The sequence below is a fragment of the Temnothorax americanus genome, unplaced genomic scaffold (assembly GCF_048541705.1).
Source record: "Temnothorax americanus isolate GAGA-0224 unplaced genomic scaffold, ASM4854170v1 Scaffold72, whole genome shotgun sequence".
NCBI lineage: Eukaryota > Metazoa > Arthropoda > Insecta > Hymenoptera > Formicidae > Temnothorax > Temnothorax americanus.
Genome location: NW_027509795.1, coordinates 653,081 through 672,311, shown reverse-complemented (window position 1 = coordinate 672,311; position 19,231 = coordinate 653,081). Strand labels below are relative to the sequence as shown.

Genomic DNA, 19,231 nt, shown 5'->3' with positions numbered 1-19,231 from the left:
ATTTTTTTTTTTTAAACTAAATGTAACATAAGGATAACGTGAAATATCAATTAGTGGTTATCTCGACGACAAAGCGTACCTTTTACACCTCTTACCTTTTATTTTAAACTATAAACTTCGAAACGCGAAAATATATGTAAAATTAAAACAACGAGAGTATAACATAAAACTTACTTTCATTTACAATGCACCCTCGATAGTGCGTGTTACTCTATATAATGCATAAGAAGTGTAATTTTATGTACCGCCCCCTTATGTAATGCGTGCCTGTATCATAATGCACGTAGTCCGGGGTGAAGTGTAAGTGGGATATTCAGAAAGGCGACCATGCGGAAGAGAACCTCAAGAATGACGATTATGACTTGGGACAGTTTACCGTCTGCGACGGAGGCAACAGGCAAAAAGCAATAATAAGATTTGCGGCAGGTTTCATCATCTGTACATCAAACTTTTAGCAAATATTTGAAGGGTACATCAAATATACTTCGTCGAACATGGCGCTTGGCGAGCCCTTCTGATTTTACTTACGCTGCAATTTACTTACACAGAAGTACCTTCGTTAATTGCAGCAAAGTATTTCAAAAAATTTGTGGACATTTCTCGATATTTCTTTAATTATTATTTATAGCGTTCCCAATAAAAATGTTAATAAAACTACGATTCATCGTGTTAAATGTTTTACGGTCCGTGCCGCTTCATATTTCATAACTTGATATCTCAAACGGAATACGGTAACAGGGTAGTTGTAAATAGCAATATTTATCATGAATTTACGTTTTCTTTACGATGCATCGCGCAACTGAATACCGCGACGCGTGTGATGTATTCTGTGAGTTTGATAAATAATAAAAATATGATGACAACGAGTAAAAGAGACGCCGCGACGACCCACGCGTGTCGGGAAGAAATTGAGACAGTCTTTCATCTGGGAATCGCATTTGAATAGGTCGGAGAGCCATGCTACGCTCGTTTATCTTCATGAAACGCGAAGTGACAGCAGTTTCATTCTTGCATGTCCGGCACGTAGAATAACTATTTGCGAGCAGCGCGTAAAATTGATGCGGATATGAAGTGCGAGAGAATAATTGTAGCGACTACATGCAGCTATCAAATATTACAGCTCTCTAATAATTACCTACGTGGTAAAAGCCAAGTCCATGTTATTAGGTATTTCCTCTTGTTCGTATTCGCCGGAAGCGGCGTTTCATTTTATGTTAAATATAATTATATTTTATGTTAATCACATATAAAATATAATAAATTTTCGAAAACCTATAAGTTTAACACCCTTGAATATTGAAGGCAAACACATGTGTGCTAATGCATATCGAAATCTAATAGCTGCGAATGACGGGTACATCTTCGGTTCGCGTCTTTAGAGATATCGACGATAGATAAATTATTGAAATAGTCGAAGATGTCGAGCGAAGCTAAGTTTCACCTACGCTGAAGACGGGAGAATGAGTGCACCGCGACTGCTCGATCTTCCTGTCTGACGAATAAAAAAAATATCCTTTTTTTTCCGTAAAGAAGAGGCGGGAAGGAAAGTTATAGCGCCGAACATAATATATTGAGAACCGAAAATATAACGAAGACGGTGGTGGTCATCCTTAATTCTCGAGTGACACCCGCAACGGAGATCCCGCGGGAGTTAATGTCGTTTGTCGTGGTTGATCTTCGACCTATCTCGCCCGCGCCAGAGACTACCGTGCCGGATTGCTTTGAATGATCACATGATGATCGATGACTTGCCCTTACTGTCCATGGAGCACGATTTAACGGTTCGTGGAGAGACGGGATGACATAAATGGCCCTGGGGAGAATCGCGCTTATCTTTGCGCATTAAATGCGCGCACCTATCGGTGAAAGCTTCTCATAACGACGTAGAGATGTGCTATTGCCCATGTTGACGAGCCTCCATCAATTACATAGAAAGAGCGATTTTCATTTGCTGAAACAACCAGAAATTTATCTAAATCTGAGAATAATTATGTTTAAGCATCGAAATAATTATATTGGACGTCAAAACTTTTTAGAGATTTAAAGCAATATATGGTATATATTATTACTAGGGATGCTTTTGCATAACTATTTTGATAGTTGAACATATTTATATTCAGATCTGTATATGTGGCCTAATTTTTATATAGGTACTTCAGTAGAATCGTTTGTATAAATTTGTCCGACTCCGCAATTTCTGTGTGTTCCTATATTTCTATACTTCGAATAAGAACTTATAATAGAAACTATATTTGAATTCAAGATTAAACTTCTAGTTACTTTATATATGTATAATACTTTACATATAAGCTTCAACTATCGACACAGTAGATTGATGGTTTAAGTTTAAAACATCTCAGAGAATCTTGAATTTTTCTATACATTTTTGTAAAGATGTAAAATATTTTTTTTTATATTTCTGTCATCATCAATATTCGTAGGAACAGTAACTACAACTCTTAGCAGTTCTATTTCCAACGGGAAATAATATTGAGGAAATGCAATATTTACAAAGTCTGTTGCGTCAAAGAATACGATATTAAAAGAGAGTTCCTTTGCACGCAATTTCATAATCAAAGCACTGTCATCCGTAATTCGTTATGCCGTTTCTCTCTCCACCTCTCTCTTTCACTCCCTTTCCCAGAATCCCAATCTCCCATCGTTCTACAGTCGTAGTTTTTCTCGCTCTACCACACTCTTTGTTCCACGATTTGTAGATCCCTCTGAATAGACTGATTTAATTATATCTCGCGCACAATATATACGTACGCGCATATACGCGCGCGCGCGAGTGTACAAAGGATTGGGGATGAGGGCTCATCTGCATTTATGGCGAAACGCCGAATGTGGTCTGACCACTGTGCACTGGCAAATATCGGTATTCGCGCACCGTTTCACGGCGAGGTCCGCGCAGTAGCTACCTATCTGAAATACAATTGGACGAATGGACTGAATCGCGCAATCTCTCGCGCGAGTTTTGTCGATCGTTTCGAAGCGCGTCCGGCGCTATTCGCAGGATTGTTACGTGAACGATGCACGCGCACGACGCGACGGCCGCTTAGGCCTGGCGCTCGGCGCCGAGATTGAAAAGTGTCGGATTCAATGCCACCACTGATTGAAAAAAAAAAGGAAAAAAACGCTCGCTCGCGTACGCACAGAGATTTGCATTCGCGCGCGCACACGCGCGAGACAGAGACTTGCGTGGGTGTACAACGTGAATCGATACGCACAGAAAGAGAGGGAAAGGGGGGGAGAGAGAGAGAGAAAGAGAGAGAGAGAGAATGAGCAAGAGAGAGAAGAAAGGGAGGGAAGAGGCAGATTTATTTTAACATATATTTCGAATATTTCGATAAAACATACGCGACAGAATCGTGTACAATGGGTGCGTGAGAAAATATCTTACAGCGCTTTAAATAATTACACCTGGTTTTGGTTTTAATGGGAATCAACGAGCGTACCGCTTTTATGTCAAAATTCAAAATGTTTCATTAATTAAATATACCCCAGTTTTAACGGAAATCTTGTCGCACGAGGTATTATCTCGCGGGTGTGAAATTTGCATCAACTATTGCAGACGATATTCGATACCACCGATTAACCTGTCAGGCACAAATAGAAGGTAAAAGTAGATGGAAACGATCAGCCGAAGGATGTTATTAAAAATATTATTTATATCACATGTGCACATGTATCTTCTCGAATATCAATAAAAGATAACATTTTTAACCCATTTAACTTTATGAGACACTATGATAAGCTTCATGCGGATGTCTTATATGGGTTGTTCAACAGGATATTGCATTAATATATATTCGGACTGAAATAGTATATTCTCATAACAGAAGCGAATGTGAGTGCGCGAAGAATAAAAGAGAAAGAAAAAGCGTTATTTTAAGCCCTTCACTAAAGCAAACACGAAAGATCAAAATAGTACGTGTAATAAAACTCTCCGAGACACGCGATGCGATTAAAAACGAGCGAGTGCTCTCTCGGGCCCGCCCGAAAGTCACTTTCAACGAAATCATTCGCGTATACGCGTATTACTTACGTATAGGCCACTTGAACCGCATCGCTCGATCATTACTCACTCAAAATTTCAAGCCACTTCCGGCAGTCGTCCTTATACGTCTTACAATCCGCTTTGCATCTCATTTTCGTACAAAAGCCGCGCGGGCGCACCAGCCAAATCCCATTTGCATAATCACCTTACGCCGAAAATTACGAGTCTTCAAGCTAGTTCCGTGTGTAATATGTTTACCTTGACCGCGTTGGACTCACGAATCACCGGCGGCAACGACGCGACGGCGTTGTTCGCGCGACATCTACTTAATGAGTTCTTCTCCGCGGAGGAAAAATACCGCACGGTGTGTTGCTTAGAGATGTTAATTACTACAAGAGTTAATTGAGCGCGACGAGAGGAGCGCGATCGTATATTATCTTTGCTTGCGATCGGGAGCGCTTGCTTTCCGGAGCGCTCGTGCCGAATGAAGCGAATAATGAGTGGGAGATCGAGAAAATTGAATTGCATGCAACGTTTGCTGATGGGGGAATATTGCGAGCGGGCGGCTGCGCCGAGAAAAGTCCTCCACGAAATTATATATCAATAATTGATATGTCATTGACGTTTGAAATTCGTATTTATGGAATTCTCCCTCTCTGCGCAACATATTTTTCTCGAGAGATCCCTATAGATTCCATTACACAAGTCGTGTTGCGCGTAAAATTATAAGTGGTGCGACGATCGATAAGCTTTACGGCATATTGTCAATCATTATTCGATCGCGTGACAACGAAACACCCCAAAAGCTGTTCCAATTAGTCGGAATATGTACTTTGCAGGAAATATACACGCACACATACGCACACATATGACGCACTCTCTGCGTGTATCCGCATCGGTGATTCAGTATTTCTTTCAGTGTGCAATGCCACGTACGTCCGTGTGACGTAAAACGAATGTATGCAAAACTCAACTCGCGCAGATTCAGTGTCGACTTTAATAAGCCCTATTGACATTCCGTAGACGCGTCCTCGTCTCTTTAAACCCGCCTCTCTGCCGTGTAGACCCTCTTTTTCGCGCGTTTCTACCGAGCGAGTAAGCAAAGCCGCACTTTGACCGTACCTCTCGACCGACAATCGTTTCCGGTACAAACCGGCTTAATTGCGGACTGTCGCAGTTTCGGAGAACCACTATACTCGTTAACTCGTATAATCTATTTGCCTGCAAAAAGGGGTTATTAAATCGCGATGATGGATAATCTCTCGGTTGGGGCTTTCGTATACGCGGAGATGCATCAACTATTTCGCAACTCCAATTTTACTATTCGTATTCACCGTCCGCGGTTGTTTGACGTTATTTGACATATTGCAAACACGCGGATATGGAGTTAGAGATTTTTTTGTAAAGGATAAAATATAAATTTATCAATTTATCAGAAGTTATATATATAAAATATACACGTAATATATTATTTTACCAAAGATTGTACGTAAGGTTCGTTGTTATATTTGCAGTACGCACGATAATTCTATCAAGAAATATATAATTTCTGTTTCTATCTCAGATAGAGCGATCGTTCTGCAGATGACATTGCAACGAGCAAGTTAATCAAGCGAGGTTTGAATTATAGCAAAGTTTCTTGTTGCGCTTCTCTGAAATTTACCTCGGTTATGCTGCATATATATGACTAGTGTGCGCGCGTATTCGCGATTTATTACCTCTAAAAAAGTGCAGTCTAAAAATTAATTAATTATTATTAGTAAAAATTAATATCTAGAAAAACCTGCATTTTAATACTCATTGCTCAACTCATTATTCGTACGATTTTCTTGTAGTAGTCCGCATTTTCGTGACGCGCGGTCGCGAATATTTCGCTCTAACAGTTCTTTAATTCTATATATATTATATCAGAATAAAATCGACTCCTCTCTCTTACATCACAATGCGAAAAAATTATTATTACGTTTTACCATTGTTTTGTCGCATTAATTATGTATGCGTTCGTGTAACATAATAAGCATTCGCTGCCTCCGAACGATTGTCTTTGAAAAATACGCTCAACATGCATTATCAGGTGGTCTGCATAATTTCCTGCCATTTACATAGTAATTAAGCGACTAATAGAATTCATGCGTTACATCGCCGCGTTCGACTCGACGATAATGAACTTTACCACCAGCCTGCCCGTTGGACAGAGGCTTGGCGATCGCTATTAAACGCGATATTTCGTTCGGCGAATCGCGCGCCTATAGTTATCGCCGATTAGATTCGTCACAAGTTGCCGCTGAAAAATCGCTTGAAAATTCAACAATCTCTTGATCGTGTTATTACAGGTCTTTTATTTTATCACAAAAAGCACGTTATGTCAATTTTCCCATTGCGAATATATAACCGTGATCTCGCGAGCACCTCGCTAATTATATGCGTTAGAAATATGCAATCCGAGAACCCGAGGCTATTCGACGAATGCTAATCATCGCGATGTCATGGAACAATACTACCGGGCCGGCAACATATCACGTCCGACAAATTTTCCCCGGATGAAAGATGAAAGCGTTGTTTGCTTTCGTAAAAATTGCGCGCCCATGTCGGAAATAATAATCGTGATGCGGCGCGGTCGCGTAAATTTGAGCGAATTTGCCAAATCGACGCAATCTTCCCAGTCTATCAAATAATTCGCAAGCAGACCAATAAATTCATTGTTCGCCAGCTATATGACGATTGCAATTCGATATCGAGTCGTTAATGACAAGATTAATGCGAGTTCAATGCGAGGCGAATTTTTCCGCTAACGATTTAATTATTCTATGAAACGTGTCTTATTATATATAAGAAGCATGTATCACTATATTTTTACTTTTAATTTTTGACATGCCCACGAAAGAAAACCTTTGCTTTTTATGCGATAGAACGCGTTTTGTGTATAATATACTTTTGTACTTTGTAATTTTTAATTACCGTTTATTTATAATTATGTAAAATCTTTCAAAACTACACTGAAGATAATCTGAATACAGACTGAAACGTTTGTAATTCATATTTAATGATTATTAACATATACGAATATTGACACAAACACCTAGTTAATTGTGGCTCTATAATTGTAAGCTCTTTAATATCATTTTATTAATAATATTTGTGTAACAAAATAAAAGTGATATACCTATGGACAATGTAAAAATATCTAAATTTATAAATGTAACATATCAACTTTGTTTTAATATATATTTAAATATTATATAATTAAATTTAGATATTATTGCATTATTATATTGTACATTAAATTTAAATATTATTAATAGTATATTGTGCACCAAGGGGAGAAAGCAGTGTTGTTCAGATGAGTGTGAAGTTTGCCACCCTCGCCTTCGGCTCGGACGGCAAATCACTCGAGCCTGAAAAAGCTTTCGACCCGAGGTGCACACGATATTTTTCACAACTCTTACGGAAAGTTCGACTTCCATCCCTAGAGAGAGGCGAGAGTGGCCATTTCACGCCAGGGCTTACTTTCCTCTCTAGGGAAGAAAATTGATACTTTCCGCCCGCTATGCCGGGTGGAAAGTATCAATTTTCGGTAAAACTTAAGATTAAGGGCGACCTCATCGATTTTAATAACCTTGATATATGTTGTAAAGGTCATGACCCCGAGTAATCTTCAGAATTTTTGTATTTTCTAAATACACGATAAACAAATGTATATTTAGTTTCAGACAATAAAAAATAAGTTCCAGATCAAATTGTGTCGATCAGGCAAAGTGTCGAGTTTACCCCGGCATTTTTCAATTTGATGTTTAACAATTTTTGTTCTCATTATTTCCCATGATTGTTTTACTTAATTTCAAATTTTTGTACTTTCTAAATACACGATATTTCCAGAAATATTAGTTGCGCGGTATAACATAAATAATGAATTTTGTAGGTAATTTAATTCTCTTTCACTTTCATTGTATGCATTTTTTACTTTTGGACAGCCAGAACTGAGATATTTTGAAAAAACGCTCGAAGAAACAGCTCTTTCCTCATTTGCCCGATGCTTCAAAAAAATCTATCTCGGGAACTAATGGTCGTACGAAGTTCTACAAAAAACCAAATTGCGAGAAATTTTATCAGCTACATTTTCGCTCTGAATGTTCTTTCCCGTGAAACTAATAATTTCCGAGTTATTCGCAAAAAACCCATTTTTGTACTCTTTTTTTCAAGATGGCGCAGCCGGCTCACGCTCTATGTATGGGGACTTTTAGTATGTTTAAAAGAACACTAAAATGAACCTGTATACTAATTTCCAGCTTGCCGGTAATTTTTTCATTCAAACGCCCAAAAATAATCAAGAGACACGGTAGTGTCTCGCGCCAAGTACGCGCGAAGCGAGACGCACCGTGACTCTTTTACGCGAACGCATGAGTTGCGAGTATCCGAGATTTTGAGATCTCAATAACGAGTGAACGGATCAACTTCTAAGTAGGTTCGATCGATAGCTTGGGGTTTGATTTATAAATAAGAGTCTTTTTTTTTTTGTTACGTGCCCTACGAGCGAAGATATTGCAATGCAAAGACCAAATGTGAAAAATTTTTTTTTAAGAAACGTCCACGTCGGACAAAAATGGCGGCTGGTGTGTCACTTTCCCATTTTTGACACGAGAGTGCACTCGTGCACTGTCGCAGTGCGTGACAGTTTTTTACAACCTAGAAAAGGATAAGTGTAAGTGTGTGATAGTCGTGACCGTTGCCGCGTCGTGACAGATAGTGAAATATATATAAGTATTGACCGTAAAGAGCTGATGCCGAGAGATCTTTAAGAAGGAAGGTGTATCTACAAAATCGTACAAACACGTACGTATATGTTGCCTTGTAAAAGTTGTCAAACTGTATGTTTACGCGAGCGTTACTTCTGTAGTAACTTACGATAATTTATGCCGGGATTACGATGAATTTAACGTAACGGGACGCGACGGACGCGAAGTAACGTAACGTGAACTTAAGAAATTACGATCGCCGTAATTTAAAGATAACCTTAATCTTAACCTTCTATTCATACCAAGCTGTCAAATCATTTCTGAAATGCACGCTGCTTCACGTTACGGCGATCGTAATTTTTTAAGTTTACGTTACGTTACTTCGCGTCCGTCGCGTCCCGTTACGTTAAATTCATCGTAATCCCGGCATTACTCGTTTACGCGGGATGAATTATCATAAGTTGCTACAGAATCTCCATTTACGTGGAGGAATTATCGTATAAGTTACTACGGAAGTAAAACGCTCGCGTAAACATAGTATACGTGACAGATAGTGTGTGTGTGTGTCTGTGTGTGTGTGTGTACTACGTTTACGCGAGTGTTACTTCTGTAGTAACTTACGATAATTCACTCGTTTACGCGGAGTAAATTATCGTAAGTTACTACAAAATCCCGTTTACGCGAAGGAATTATCGTAAGTTACTACAGAAGTAACGTTCGCGTAAACGTAGTGTGTGTGTGTGTGTGTGTGTGTAATTAAAATTATTTATATTTATATTATACATGTATATAATTTATTTAGTATTTATAGGATGATCTCTCGGCAGCAGGACGAGAAAAGCGGAAAAGCGACAACAATATTTCGACAGATTCGATAGATCGTATAGATGACATGCCCTTTTTAGAAGAGGATGCGTAACACTACAAAACGCATGATATCAGTACAAAATTACCTTTTTCAAAAAAGGTAAAAAAAGGGCGCCAAGTACACGCGTGGTTGTTACCTCGAAAAAAAACCCAAGTGGTAGTATCATTAATTTTATTCAAAAATAAATAAAATCTATTCTAACCTAGGTGGTAGTAGCTTTATTAATTTTTAAACAAAATTATTAAATTATAAAATAAAAATATTTAATTTTTCTTGTAAAAAACTTGGCGCTGCTTTTTTAAGGTTCTAAAAAAGCAGCGCCAAGTTTTTTACAAGAAAAATTTATTTATTTTATTTTAATTAAATATTTTTATTTTATAATTTAATAATTTTGTTTAAAAATTAATAAAGCTACTACCACCTAGGTTAGAATAGATTTTATTTATTTTTGAATAAAATTAATGATACTACCACTTGGGTTTTTTTTCGAGGTAACAACCACGCGTGTACTTGGCGCCCTTTTTTTACCTTTTTTGAAAAAGGTAATTTTGTACTGATATCTAATTTGACTGGGCTATATAGGGTTTTACAATCGGCCCAATACTGGGCCAGTATTAGTTATACTGGCCCAGTATTGGGCCGATTGTAAAATCCTATATGGGTATTAACGAATAACGAGCGACGGCTAAAACCTTCTGAAGGTCACTCGGGATCATGACCTTGACAACATATATCAAGGTCATTGAAATCGGTGAGGTTGCCCTTAATCTTAAGTTTTACCAAAATTAAAATAAACTAAAGTCAAAAAGCTCACAAATTACATGATATGATGCTGATTTTGTTGGCATGCTGGATGTAATGGTCATATGCCTAGCTTAATGAATAGAAAGCAAACAAAGATATAGGTGCTAGAAATAGCTAAATAAAACAAGCTTTAGTGCTAAATATGCATCAAGTCAACCTTAAAAATGAGCAAGATAACTAAAACACAGCATCCAGCTCACATTCAAAATTAATTCCATACCTCATACGCATCAATATGCATGTCATGGACGAACAGATCACTTTGAGATGAAAGGGAACGTTTAAGGCTTTTGCCTGGCTCGATTGCCAAGTCCACGTTGACAGCACACACAGCGTCGCACTTGTGAACTACAAGACATAAAAAAATAACCGTTAAAAAGTTAAATTATTCTTGCAACTTACAGCGTCAATTTTCGTTTCAATGCTGTGTTTTTATATTTAAAATAACTGTCGTAGTATTAAAATATACCAAAGACTCCTATTTTGTTATAATTTTAATATGTAAAAGCAAATATTTTTATTTCAATTTGGCTGTCAAACAGCTTGTTTCGTCGTTGATGAGGCACAATTCAGTTCGACATATGTGGCGGGTTATTTATTGATTGTCCAAACAAAAAAGGATCGGAGTTTTCAGTATATTTTACAAGTATATTTTACATTTTACTGTCGATTACAAACTCCATTTAATTAAAAATATAATTATATTTTAATGTACGTTGTATGATATATTTTCTCGCTTCTCATCGAGATCCAAGATGGTTGCAGTGAGTAAACAAGAGCCTTAAATGACGGCCGTTACTGGTGACAGTGTGTCAACCCAACAAACATAAATAAAAATAAACGGTTGAGACGAACTAAGTAAAAAAGGTATATGTAATATATGTATAACACGGATCGTATAACACGACGGAAAATTTTTAATATTTGTTTGTTTTAAAGTAGAATAAAACATATTTTATTACTGCATTTTCAATATTTATTTTACTTTTTTTATAATAAACCTTTAAATCTTTTATAAATATGTGTTTCCATATGCATACATAATCTGCAAAATATTTGTGACTGGTATAACATGGATTCATATAACATGGAACGCATCCCCGATGTGTTATACGCTGTACATACATCCAAATTTATATGTTTTGAATATATATCCACATTTAGTTATATTACGATTATGAATATTTGTATACTATTTATGATGTTAGAATTGTTCAAATATTGTAACATTTCATTGGGAATAGCGTTGAAGCTCAGCATTTCAGAGCACTGTAACTACTAAAGAAAGAATGTTTGAATTCGTAAAAGATCGATTTTTCTATCTATAAACCATATTGCGCTATTAAACGAACTGCATAACTAAGTTGCCGAGTCACCACGTAGTTAGCTAGGTCAGTAACGTAACGATACGTATTCATTTGCAACGAACACGTCGCAAACACGTCGGAATAAATTAAGTAGTATTTAGGAAGAGCGAAACGATTCGCTTGCGCCGTTTCGCGTGTATACGAGCTCATTACGAATTACAAGCGCTAATTACAAATGTCGTAGCTACACATACATAATCTATCGTCGAAAGATACACAAGGATGATAATGAAAATTAATGACGCAAAACATTTCGCGTGCAACACGTTAATAATTTACACTGTGATCGTCGTGACATTTTAGAAGTGAATGGAAATGTTTCAATTGAACGTCGCGCTAGAAAGCAAACTTTCCTAAGTGCAAATTGCAGCACAAACAACGTACAACAGTAAGCAAAGGAGCTCTTTATAATGGAATGTATAGACCGTGTATGCTAAATTAATACTGATGTATAAGATCTAGTTGATGCGCTCAACATTCTCCCACAACTACGGAATCTTACATAAATGTATTAGAAATCCAACGAAGATATCTTAAACAATTCAATCATCAAAAATGTAACACCTTAGTAATAATTTAAAACTCATTAAATTATTAACTTATTACCGCTGTCTACACTTTCATATCTATGAATATATTAGTTCCTTATAGTCTTATATAGATGACTGTAAATATTTTACGCTTGTATAGCACGTATTTTAATATTTTAATATGCAGGTAAAAATTTCTTCGTAACGTACGATATTATCGTCTTTATTTGACGTCATTACGGTTCGATGTTAATCATTATAAAAAGTTATTATAAATACAACAAGAGCTTGCAGAATTGTAACTTTTTGATATTTTTAGGTAAATTTATCAAAAGTAAAAAAAAGTTTTCATGTATAATAACTTTGTAATACAAATTATACAGAGTTACAATATAATACGTGGAAAAGTATTTGTATAAAATGTTAAAATATTTTTACAAATTGCTTATTAGTCATGTAACAGACAAAAATACAAACAAAAATTTTTGCAACTGTTATACAAATTTAGTAAATAAATAATATAATTTATAATTAATAATAACTTTTAGTAAGAAATTTATTAATATTAAGTTTTAGAATGTCAGCATTATTTAAACAAAATTATTTAAATTTATATTTTTGTATGTCTAAGATGCCTGAAAAACATCCTGACTTAAAGAAAATCTATAAGCTTGTTACCGTCAATTAATAGGTCTCTAATATATTATAGCATAAAATTTACAAATATAAAACTCTTTTTCACTTCTCGTTGATAATCTCGAACGGGATCTTCGTATGAAATATTTTAATAATTTTTCATTTTGTCAGTATATTCCGGACACTACATGCCTCACTCTTTTAGTCTGGTTAGATACGCGGAAATGGAGGCATAAATTTTGCACGTCCCTCACGTCTGTAAAGTACGCGCGCATGAGAGTGATCGCAAATATCGCGTGCGGCATAAAGAATAGTAAGCGAAAGGTGAAAATTGCCGTATAAAGCAACCAATACGGGACAGCCGGGAACATAAATTCCGCGTTATCGTGACGTTTTTCCGGCAATTACGGCTGTATTGTCACGTAAATTGAGTCACGTCGATTATTCGCTTATAGATTAATACCGATAATGACGCGTGCGGCCGCCGCGCGCCGCGTCACGCGATAATATCGACTCGCCGATGAAACTTTCTCGACGCGATGCGGTGCACGGAGCTGAAAATCAGTAAATTTTTGAAGCCCTACCCTGTAAATCGTTAAAACGAGCGTGATGACGTTAACAACGTGGGCGTTGCAGTCTTCGGGTCTGCATTCAACGAAGTCTAACACCGTTAACTTTTTTTCGGGCAGGATGTGATCAATAATTGGAAGAAAAAGAAAAACACAAAACGTGCCGTTTCAGTGATATCGTGAGAAATAAGAGAAGAGAATAAAATGTGAAAAACAACAAAATAAATATCAAAAGTATTGAGATGCCAATATAGAATAGAAATCAATAAATTCAATAAATTCATCAAAGTTGTATTAATAGCGAACGTTCTATGTTCGCGAACATTTAATTAGAGTTCATTGGTGTATTTTATAATAACTATTATTAAATATTTATACACATTTCGCGAGTAACATAATAATAAAATATTCCAAAATTTTTTAAGAGATCTCTAAAAAATTATGTTATATCGATTGTTAATTAATAATTCTGTTCTTAAGCAAAAGTGGGACACGGTTTAGAATAATCGCTTGAATTAAGTAACACATCTTAGCTCATTTCTTATGAAATACGTAATGTGGAAGTTCTAAGATCCAAGGAAGCTCTGAATGCCACTTTAATACATTCGTAATCCTTCTCGGGAACTTCGATACCTTCCGTGACACGTACACGTATCAACCTGCTAACCTTGATTTCGAAATTAACTTCGTCACGAGTGAACTTAGTATTATTAAATATTGTATTTTAATGTATCAAAGTGTGTGTTCTGCATTCTTTATAAATTAAATACGTCGAAACACATTATTGTCGGGCGTCATAATTACGACAATTATTTCTTAATTATTACTACACATGTTAATTAAGAAAATATAAATTTTAAAACGCATCGGAATTCTTATAAAATTCGTGAAGATATGGTAAACTGTTATAACAAATCGACGGTAGGGGAGACTGGGGCTCGTTGGCACAAGAGGCAAGTTGGCAATGCGTTCCATTTATGTATTTATAGCGAAAAAAACAAGGGAAAAGTTATCACAAAATATTTCTTATATGACATAGGTACTTTTCACAAAGTTTTATTTTAATCAGACAAGTATTACAATAGAAAAAGAGAAAAGTCCGATTCAAAAGGTGACAAGTAAATTTTCGAGCGTTTCAAAATATCGTATTAATGTTCTTCAGCTTAAGAAATAAATCAAAGTGACGTATCATTAGTTAAAAGAAAAGTTTCTGTTACTATACGACATGTTATTTTGACTAACAATAGTAATTTATTGTAATAAAACGACTAAAATAAAACGTATGTAGGGATGGGGTATTTTGGCTCATATCAAGACACGCTTAGCTTGACTTGTTGTTGCCGTGCGCGTGAGACCTGTTTGAGCACGTAATTTGCTATCTACAATGCTGATAGAAGCTAAATATATATTTATATTAATATTTTTATGATGAAGAAAGTTACATCTAAAATAGTTCACAATTATTTTTCTGCAACAACGTTTTAATATTCGATCATTACAAAATAACTTTAAAAGATACAATCTTTATCAAGAAGTACGTATGTGTTACCCGTTTTGTGTTTCTATTACGTATTCATTAATTTAACGTGGACTTTTGTCGCATAGCCAACTTACCCTACTATCGGGGAAAGTTGGCCACAATGCAGCATGTTCATATTTCATTTATTACAAAGAAACTATACGGTATACAGGAGCGTTCCTAGCATGAAAATGTAAAGAAAGGTTCTCTCTATCATATTAGTACTGTTTAATCATGATAATTAGTTGTATAAAAACTCAAATGCCGAAATTGTAAAAACGGTGCCATCGAGCCCCGGTCTCCCCTACGTTACGCGAATAAATTATTTCAACTTTCCACTAGCGGTATAAAACGCGGATGATAAAAGTTTGAAGAGATAGGAACCTTAAACAAAATGTCCTTAATCTGTTACACAAGCAAACCTTCTGCGCACGTGGACGTATTGACTTCTTAACAGGCCGGTTCCGTAATCTCAGTTCATTGAATTTCTTCGGTTTCTTCCTCTCGCGTATAGTTGACGAAAGAATGACTTTGATAGCTTACAAGAATAAGCTCGACATTTTACGCGCTCGCTAGAAAGTTATGATTTGCTATTAAAGAACGAGATTTGCCGGGAGTCCTAAAAGGGACGTCCTTCCAGAAATGCTGTCGTTCGCTCGAAAGCAGTTAAGGTACTTGAGAAAAGTTTTCTTCGTCGACACGGCGCTTCATAAAACGCTGCAACGCTCCGTAAGCAAGATACAATACGCCGCAAATGAAGTTACGAGAGTTTTGACAATCGGTTAACGCTGTGGATGAATACCGTCGCTAGATGGATTTATGAGATTACGATAATGCGGAGAATTTACTGGGATATTGCGTATGTACCGAAGCGTCAGAGAGATGCGCCAAAACTGTAGACTAAAACTTAAAAGCAGGGAGAAGTAAGGCGACAGGATTTCCGAATTGTAATGAACGTCATACCATACGCTCATGTCTGTTTTATATTTTATTATTACAGCGCAAAAAATGTTGAGCATTTGTGCAAGAATGCGCAGATTCCATTATAAAATATCAGAAAGAATTCTATAATAATACCAAGATTGGGCCGGGTCTTTAATTGGAACAGTCTGATGCAACGATGATCTAAAATTCACGCTTTAATCTTAAAATATATAAATCTAAATATACTATCTCAGATTGTGACGTCAGAAATGAGAAAATATACAATAAAAATTCTTGCTAAATACATTAATAAGATGGAAATATGTTTCAATAAAGCAACACTTACAACCGATAGAACCGACTTGTAAAATATATCGAAAACTATCTTTTTGTTTCGAGGAGCAATTAAATCATATTTATTTCTATATATATATATTATTAATTTGACAGTTGTCATTGGCTATGTGAACATAGTTTATTTCGTTTTTGGTTCATAATTCATTTCCAGATATATGGTTGTTTATTAATTAACAAAAGAAAAAAATAATTTTTGGTATTTTACAAGTCAGTTCTATCGATTGTGTTGTTTTATTAAAACATATTTCCACTTTAATATATATTTAGCAAGAATTTTTATTGTATATTTTCTCGCTTTGACGTTACAAACTGAGATAGTAGTGATGAGTGAACAGGAGCCTTAAAGCTATGTGTACATCAAGTTCTTCATTTAAATTTAAATAATTACTTTTATAACACTAAACACTTTTATGCAAGAATATGCAGATTTTATGTAAAAATATCAGAAAAAAAACTACGTAATAATACCGATACACCTGGATTTTTAATTTTTTAGAACGGTCGGACGCCACGATAATTTCATTTATTTTTAATCCTAAGATTAAATAACAAACGTTTCATATATCGAGCTCTCTTCAATTAAATGATAGTTTTATAACACTGAACACACATATTCAACGTTTCTGTATATAGCAAATTTGATGTGTGTAAATCTACTCTTATCCACTTTAAACATCTATCGAATAAAAAAGTAATACGATATATTTCATTACACAAAACAACTAGCTCACTTAGCAAGTGAGGTCAAGGTACGTCGATATCAAAACATCAATTTCATAATGTAAGTACCCGGAAATAATTCCTGACTCGATGGATGATGACGGATCCCAAAGTTTGTTGCCGGTTTATTTCCTGGAGACGACGGCAACGTTCACCTCTTCTGAGGGTGACAAACCTACGCATTCATGCTCCAATTTCTCGATTAGGGCAACCAACTTCCCACGTTAGTCCCGCATGATCAACGTGCGCAGTAGAGGCAATCCAAAAAGAAATATAGATATTATTATCATTATAAATCCTAGATATTCGCATGTCAGTAACTATCAACGATAAAACCTGAACGTTTTTTCGCTTTTAAAATTAGTATTAGAATAAGTGTTTATACGTTTTCGTCTTCGCTGGATTATTCTAAATCGGCGTTCACGTGAGAATTGCGCGGCGCGTTAACGGTCTCTTCTTTCCATCCTTACCCGAAATCTTCGGGATATAATATTTAGGTTGCTGAAGATGAAATTGCTGTCGCCAGACACGTGTGGATCGATGACTCGACACGTGGATTCGCTTTGTCAATATTTTAAGATGTCATTTGGATATCTGAATCGTTTCCATTTGAACTAAATTCCCGTTCATAAAGCATGCATAAGATCCGCCGAAATTATTTCTCATGGGACAATACGACCATTACCCAGTTTGCTTTATACGACCGAACATAGAATACATGAATTAAATTATATATATATATATATATATATATATATAAAAAGCGTATTATAAAATTAAATTAAAATAAAATGCCATTTAAGTACGGTCTGAGGTTAGATCTTTAGTAGCCCAATATTAATTTTATACATATATATTACAACTTATCAAACTGCGCACCAATTTCTTTGTCGGACTTGAAACACAGTTATTGGAACATTAAAATCTCTCTCCGTATAAATTAAATCGATTCGATTTAATCATCTAAATAACTGTAAAGAATTTACTGCAAAAAGTAGTATGAATGAAAAAAAAATAAAGTATATTTTTCCTATTTTATGTAACCCACGTATCGTTGAAAAATATCAAACTCGTCATTAAACCATAAAAATGTATGCAATTCCGGGGACACCGGTAATATGCAATATGGAAAAAAAATAACGCTTTTAAGATTATAACATTGATATGTTTTTCATTGATATACGTACACGCGTAAAACCGAAATATCATGTTTCTGGAATCCCATGCGTCATTTTAACAAAATGCAAGCTAAACGAAAAAGCGCGTGAAACGCCAAAGGTTTGTATTCATTTGCCGCAATGTGACGTACGACCTTTAGTCTGATTTTTCCGTAAAAATAATGAAAATGCGTATGTGACATTAAATACATGAGATATCAAAAATCTCTCTGCACGCTGTCTGTTGAGTATTTGAAACGAGATTTATCGTGGAATAAAAATCACACACGCGCTCGTTCCACACGGGTGAAATTCAGGATTGTCCGCGTGAACTGGGGAACGTTCCGGGCACAATCGTTCTGCTCGAAAACTTTTGCTCGCTTTATGCAAATTCTCACCATCGCACCGTAATGTTGACCGAATTAACGCGCTACCGACGTTACTTATATGTCTGCGCACATTGTGGACTTAACACTGCGGACTTGTTCTGCACGTAGCATTAATAATTAACCTAATGATGAACCTCGTCCCGCCAAAATCAGACGCGACGTTTGCACGGCAAACAGTCGGGGAATTCCGCCGGTCGATCGCGTTGTTTCCGACAATACGGCGTTTGATCGCAGCCCCGTAACATTCTCAAAACTGTACAGCCATTCCGATTGTTTCAAGAGTGCGCTTCCTTTACGGAACTCTTGCAACATTATAGCGTTAAAATTTAAGCAAGTGTTTAACTCGAAACGTAAAATGAACGCCTATGATTCCTATAACAAAATTTACGTGGATTTTTGGATTCGAAATCGTTATTCTATTTCCCGCAACTTTTAACTGAGTTTTTAAACATTATAGATATAATACTCTGTTAGTTTCAAATAAAAACTTTTAATTAAAATTTCATTAAAATTAAAATTGATTCAAGGCTATGGTTTTATTATTTACTTGATCTATTATAAAACTTGACTCGTAGGAAATTATTAATATCTTGACATCGAGACAAATTGAAAATTTATTGTTATATAATTTGATTCATTTACTATCAAACACCTCTCG

The 19,231-nt window shown here is 35.9% G+C and overlaps 1 long non-coding RNA gene across 1 annotated transcript in view; it reads right to left on the bottom strand.

The window, feature by feature from the left end:
* Window positions 1-1,471: 1,471 nt before the first annotated feature.
* Window positions 1,472-19,231, bottom strand: part of LOC143906517 (uncharacterized) — a 70,733-nt gene continuing 52,973 nt past the window's right edge. Inside the window, exons 2-3 of the long non-coding RNA XR_013259550.1 lie at window positions 10,626-10,753; window positions 1,472-1,951 (exon numbers count right to left, since the gene is read on the bottom strand). This is a non-coding gene — a long non-coding RNA (uncharacterized LOC143906517). The remainder of the gene's footprint in view (window positions 1,952-10,625; window positions 10,754-19,231) is intronic.